This window comes from Orycteropus afer, unplaced genomic scaffold (genome assembly GCF_000298275.1).
Source record: "Orycteropus afer afer isolate SDZICR_OR568_19922 unplaced genomic scaffold, OryAfe1.0 scaffold00177, whole genome shotgun sequence".
Taxonomy (NCBI): Eukaryota; Metazoa; Chordata; class Mammalia; order Tubulidentata; family Orycteropodidae; genus Orycteropus; species Orycteropus afer.
This window is the reverse complement of record NW_006921764.1, coordinates 2,129,621-2,134,490: the sequence shown is the minus strand read 5'-3', so window position 1 is coordinate 2,134,490 and position 4,870 is coordinate 2,129,621.

Here is a 4,870-nt window from a genome sequence, read left to right as displayed (position 1 = left end):
TAGATCTTTCAACTCTTTGTTTTTTGCTTCTACTCTTTTTCAGCACTGGGAAATATGGTTGATTTTTTTCTTTTCTTCTTTTTTATTTTTTTGCCTCATTCTTCCCACCATAATTCAGATGGATGTTATTACCATGTTTTAAAACCACTTGAAACAATAATTGGTGTTACTCTGCACACACTAAGAATGACAAAATTATGTACATGCTAGGGATACTATGCCGGAAAAATTACCAAACAAATCATATTTTTTCCTTGTACAAAATCAGAGTTGCAAAGAGCATTGTATTATCCATTGTCTTTGCCAATGAACTTGTGTGATGATTTTCTGCTTCTTTACAATTCACATTAATAGCCTCAGACACTGGTTTCCAAGGGACTCTTTGCAACATCTTCTGTATGGAACCTGGATGTTTTTATATTGAATTTACTTAAAGTTTAGCCTTTACAGTTCATCTAAATCTTGTAAAAATATATAATAAGAAGACTGGTAGGACAAACACTAAAATATTTATTCCAATATTATGTGAGCATTGGCATTATGGGTGATTTAATATTTTCATATTTTTTCTATTTTTCAAATTTCTTGCAACCTGCATTCATAACTGAAAAATAAAAATAGTCATTGTTAACAATCATTCTGTGTAAGGGTTTTATATGCAATATGATCACAATGATGTAAAATGATGGAGCAAAAAGACTGCAAGAAGAAAACACCAAAGTATGAGCAGTGATGCTTACTGAGTTAGAATCTCTATCTTACAATTATTCTGTAATGAGCCTGAACTACTTTCATAGTAGAAAAAAATTATTTTAAGAAAGAATTTATTAGATTTGATCTGAAGAAATGTCAAAAGGGTCAGGCCAGCTTAGCATTCTCTCTCCCACAATGGCATTCTAGAATCTTTTTTGAAAGGGCATGCTTTCCCCTGGTATCAATCTTGCAAGGTTGAAGGACGTACCCTAAACACCTTTAACTTCCTTTAATAACAGATTTGAATGTATCAGCCTTATATTTTTAGAAGTTTTTCTTGAATCTCACTGTGACTCATCTTGGAGGAAAAAAAAAAACAAAACATTTGGGCCTAATTTAAATCAAAGTCTTATAGAAAGTATAGCTGAATTAATGTGTAATTCCCTGTTACTGGGGAGACCCAGGGTTACTGGTCCTGTGAGTTTACTGTGGGGTAGAGCTAAGGGAACTAGTCTCAACTGTAATGAGAGGGAATTTGTTGTCTCCTATGTCTGGAGGCCAGCTACTACTAGAGGGAGGGAAAATGAGAGTACAGATTATATGTGAGAAGGGAGACAAATTCAATATACAAAAAGGGAGAGGTAACAGTCAGCTGGGAAGGGAAGAGAGGCAGAGTAAGTTAGAGTCCAGGGTGGAAAAGAGAATTCACAGTCTGAGCTAGGTAAATGTTGGCTCAGATTCCAGTTCTGTCATTTATCCAATTTTGGGCAGATCAGTTAACCTGTCATTTAACACTTTGGACAGCTCACTCTGTTTCTCCATCTTTAAAATAGTTTTGACCCAGATGTCAGTTGAAGTCATCCTGTTCTTTGACCTTAATTAAGATTGGCTTCCTTGTAAAGCCCAATGCTCTCTCCTATCAGTTAGGATTTGGATTTGCTGTGATTAATAGAGATTCAAAAATGCTAGGTTAAAAAGAGAGGATCTCATTTCTGTCTCCCAGTAAGGTCTAATGATGGGCATATCAGGGCTCACATGGTAGCTTTAGCCATCTGTGACTCAGGTTGCTTCCAACTTTCTTTCTCTCCATCATCTCTAGGGAATAACCCTTGTCCTTATGGCCTTATGGAGTTCCAGCCATTATTGAAAGCTTCAAGCAGCAGAAGAGGAAAAGAAGAGAAGAAAAGGGGGAAAAGGTGTGTACTGGCTATCTTTTATGGAAGTGGCCATTAAGTAAGGCAGTCTCCTCCAAAGCAGGCACCAATGACATCGGTTAAAAGACTTCCGTATTCCTTGTTCCATATTGGAATGACAATATTCACCTTACAGTATTACTGTAAGCATATAATACAGGATCTGGCATGAGTTACATAGCAAACAAACAAGATAATTGTTAGTAACTAATATTAATACACTAGTATTAAATTAGGCGCTCCTGGGTGGCACAAATGGTTAAGCACTGGACTACTATCCAAAATATTGGCTGTTCAAACCACTATGCAAAGGCACTTTGGAAGATAGGCCTACTCCCAAAAGGTGACAGCCCTGAAAATCCCATGGAGTAGTTGTACTCTGTACACATAGCTTCACCACAAACTGAAATCTACTCAGTGGCAGCTGACAACAACAATTGTTAAATTTGCATTAATATGGTAATGATAACTCATTGTTGCAAAATTCAAAACAGGTTGGGAATAATCCCAAAGAGCTATGGATATCCTTTTTTATTTTTTTTAATATTTAAATTGTGTTTTGGGTGCAATTTGCAAAGTAGATTTGTTTTACACTCAACAGTTCATATATATTTTGTTTCTGGACACTATTTACAATCCCCACAACCTAATAGCTCTCCTCCCACCTCCTCCCTATGGCTACCCCTTCCCTGTGTTCTTATCTATGCATTCCTGCCTGTCTAGCTTTCTCCCTGAGCAAATGCTGCCCTTCCGATCTCCTATGGTTAATTGTTCAAAGGAGTGCATCCCTCTGGTGTAACTGTTCACCTCATAAGCCTATCTAGTTTTAGTTGAGAGTTAACCCACAGGGGTAAATCCAATTCCAGACCTGAAGGATGATAATCTGGGGCCATAATCTCATGAGTTTTACCACTCTATCTGACCATTAATCCAGATTCTTTTTTTTTTTTTTGTTCCACATTTTTTCTCCCATTCTATCCAGTATCTCCAATTTTGATCCTTTCCAAGTGGTTGGCATTGGTAGTTGGACAGCATTTAATTCTTCTAGTCTAAGAGTCTCGGAAGGAAGTTTGGGCAATCTACTTCTGTAGTGACACTGCCTCGAAAACCCAAGGAGGGGTCACTATGAGTCAGGTCCAACTTGACGGCACACAACAACAACAACAACAACAACAACAAGTCTAAGAGTCGTGGAGGCTGAGGTTTCTATGGTCCATTAGTCCCTTGGACTAATTGTTTCTATATGTCTTTTATTTTCTTCACTTTGCTTTGGATGAGGAGAGAGCAAAGTTGCATCTTAAATGGCTGTAAGCTTTCAAGATCCATGTTGCTACTAAGAAAATTAGGATGTAGAACAAAGCGTTTGTGTACTATGTTGTGACATTTTAGCTTGATGTCCCCTGTGACAATGATTCTGAGCTCGTAGGCCCAGCAACTCACCTCTTCAAGGTACTTGGTTGTGGCTAAGAAGTTATCCTAATTTTGTCCTGTTAGCTCTATAATGGATATGGACATTTTTATAGCACATTCAAATATATATGCAGGAATATCATCTGCCAAACCTATGTGTATCAAACCTAACCCACTACCATCAAGTTGGTTCTGACTGATAGCAACCCCTATAGGGTTTCCAAGGCTGTAAACTTTACTGAAGCAGACTGCCTTGTCTTTCTCCCTGGGAGTGGCTATTGGATTTGAAGTTCCTAGCTTTTGGTTAGCAGCCCAATGCCTTAACCACAGTGCCACCAGAGCTCCCTAAACCTATGTATGGTCATGGGTATATTCTCATTTGCCTACTCATACCTGAACTTCTTGCCTGTCTACCCATGTATAAACCCATAGATTAGTGTTTATTGAACACTAATCATTATTATGAAGTATTGTGTTGTGGTTGTTGTTGTTATGTGTCAAGTCGGACCTGGCTCATAGCGACCCTCCTTGGGTTTCTGAGGAGGTATCACTGCAGAAGTAGATTGTCCAACCTTCCTTCCCAATATTGTGTATGTAATAGTATTTAGCTTTGTTGTCTGTATTTCTTTGTATCTCTTTGTGTTCTCCTTCTCTTTAGTGATATTGTGCTGGCCACATGCTTCTGTTAAATTGCTTTTCCCCTTCACCCAAATCAACACATGATTTTTTTTGTTCTTTTCACTTTTATTGTGGTGAAAACATACACAACAAGACATTCACCAACATAACCACTTCCATATTTACAGCTCAGGGACATTGATGATATTTTTCAAGTTGTGCCATCATTACTACTATCCTTTTCCAAAATACTCTACCACATTAGCATAAACTCAATGCCTTGCAAACAAAAGGTTTCCCTTTCCCCATCCCTCTTACTCCTGGTAACCACTAATAATCTTTGGGAAATATATATAAACACACACATTCATATGTGTGTGTGTGTGTGTGTGTATATATATATATATATATATATATATATATACAGAGAGAGAGAGAGAGAGAGAGAGAGCATGCTCTGGTGGCATAGTGCTTAAGGCATTTGACTGCTAACCAGAAGATATATATGGAGAGAGAGAGAGAGCACGCTCTGGTGGCATAGTGCTTAAGGCATTTGACTGCTAACCAGAAGGCTGGTGGTTCAAACCCACAAGCCACACCTCAGAAGGAAGATTGGGCAATCTACTTCTGTAGAGATACTGCCTCAGAACGGAAACCCAAGGAGGGGTCACTATGAGTTGGGACCAACTTGACAGCAGTGAGTTTGGTTTGATTGGTTTGATTTATATCTATATCTATATCTATATATCTATATATATATATCTGGTAACATAGTGCCTAAAGCACTTGACTGCTAACCAGAAGGCTGGTGGTTCAAACCTACCAGCCACTACTTGGAAGGAAGGTTGGGCACTCTACTTCTATAGTGATACTGCCTCGGGAACCCAAGGAGGGGTCACTATGAGTCGGGTCTGACTTGAGGGCACATAACAGCAACATATATATATATATATATA